The sequence below is a fragment of the Echinops telfairi genome, unplaced genomic scaffold, assembly GCF_000313985.2.
Source record: "Echinops telfairi isolate 266 unplaced genomic scaffold, ASM31398v2 ScPeMD7_443;HRSCAF=831, whole genome shotgun sequence".
Taxonomy (NCBI): Eukaryota; Metazoa; Chordata; class Mammalia; order Afrosoricida; family Tenrecidae; genus Echinops; species Echinops telfairi.
Window position 1 is genome coordinate 24,077,357 of NW_022104341.1, and position 2,164 is coordinate 24,079,520.

The window sequence follows — 2,164 nt, forward strand, 5'->3', positions numbered from 1 at the left end:
CCTTCGTGTCACCCTCCTTCCAAGGCAGCTGCGATCTGATGTTGAGTCGTGCGGTGGCTCCCCTTGGGAGATCAGCAGATCACTCCTTCCCAGGTGTGCATCCTCCATCAAATGCTGCCCTTGGCAAAGCTGCCAGAGGATTTGGTTTGGGGTTGGGGAAACAATGTGAAAACAAAGCCTTACAGTGGTGTGAAATTCTCAATATCTGGTTCATCTAATACAGACACCGGTAAAGTTATTGGGACGTTGGATTCCAAATATAAATGGTGTGAGCATGGTCTGTCCTTCACAGAAAAATGGAACACTGAGAACACTCTGGGGACAGAACATGACATTGAAGACTAGATTTTCCCAGGTTGAAAGTTGACATTTAACACTGCTTTCTCACCAAACCTGGGAAAGAAAAGTAGTAAAACCAAGTCTTCCTACAAGAGGGAGTGTGTAAACCTTGACTGGGATATTGACTTTGATGTTGCTGACCTGCAATCCCTGGCTCAGCTGTCTTTGGGGATGAGGGTTGGCTTGTGGATTATCAGATAAGCTTTGACAGTGCCAAGTCACAGCTGACAAGGAATAACTTTGCAGTGGCCTACAGGACCGGGGACATCCAGCTACACACTCATGTCAATGATGGGACAGCGTTTGGAGGTTGACTTTATCCAAAAGTATCAGAAGATCTTGACACATCAATAAACCTGGCTTGGACATCAGGTACCAACTGCACTCATTTTGGCATTGCTGCTAAATAGCCGTTGGATCCCACTGCTTCTGATCCCATTGCTTCTAAAGTCAGCAATTCTCGTTTCATTGGAATGGGCTACCCTCCAACTCTCACGCCCAATGTGAAGCTCACACCGTCTGCACTGGGAGATGGGAGGAGCCTGAATGTTGGATGTCATCAACCTGTGCTTGCCCTGGAGTCGAAGGGTTCATTCCGCTCAAGAAACTTCTGGGAAAGGGTATCAAAAGAGTTGGCTTTACTACGTTTCCATTGTGACCAGCAGGCTTACCCCCACCTCCACCACCCAAAGGTGATCAAAACCAAGGACAGTTTAAGCAAGAGCTGCATTTTAACCATTTAGACACTCACACTCACGTGTTAGCTGGTTTCTGGTTCAATTGGTTATCTGGTTACCGATGCTGCAGTCATGCGGTCACCTGTACATTATTAAACGTAGTTAACTGTCCAATGTGCTACCCACCAGTCATGAACTGACCTTTATGAAAGCCGTGCAAACACCCTCCACCCCCCCGCCCCCCAAAAGATCACACACACACACCACACCTACCAACAAAAAAACACATCCACTGAAGCTAGAGTGACCCAACATCCTGCTTTTTTTCCTGCAAAGAGGAAGTTCCGTACTAAAACCAAGAAAGTTCCGGACAAGCTTTCTCTGGCTCCCAGGCTCGCTTGCACCTAGCGAGGCAGCAGGGTGTACTTGCAGGGCTCTAGGATTGGGATGCCTGAGCTTCGAGCCCATCCTCACTTCTTAACGTAGGATGAAAACCCAGGAATGATCCTCAATATCTCCATTCCTCCGTTTCCACATCTGACAGCAGCAATCATAACACATACCTCTTTGGGAGGTTGCGAAGAAAAAAACCACATAATGCTTATAAAATGTTTTTTGGTGTGCTGGGTTCATAGGGAGGGCTCATAAGTGTAAGCTATTATTATTCTAATTACTATCATTTGAAAATAAATCTATCTCTTATCTCTCCAGGGTTGGGATGAGCAATCTTGTAGGAGAAATAGAAATTAAAAGGTCTGGTCAGACCACTCACTCATCTATGCCAAGAAATTTGGAAGGCAGCTACCTAGCCAACCAACTGGAAGAGATCCATACCCATCCCAAAGAAAGATAACCCAATGAAATGCAAACATCATTGAATAATATATTTAATATCCTGTGCAAGTAAAATTTTGCCGGTGATAATGCAGCAGGATGCTGCCAGAAATTCAGTCTGTATTCAGATATAGATCAAGAGATATCACTACTGGTATCAGATGAATATTAACTCAAAGAAGAGAATATCAGAAAGATGTTTACTTTTATTTTATTGACTAACCAAAGGCGTTTGACTGTGTGGATCATAACAAATTATGAATAAACTTGAGAAGCTTGGAAATTCCAGAACTCTTTATAGTGCTCATGTGGAA

At 44.3% G+C, this 2,164-nt stretch overlaps 1 pseudogene; it reads left to right on the forward strand.

Annotated features, from left to right (window-relative positions):
- The first annotated feature begins 38 nt into the window (after positions 1–38).
- On the forward strand, positions 39–1,082 carry LOC101650509 (annotated as a pseudogene).
- Positions 1,083–2,164: the final 1,082 nt, after the last annotated feature.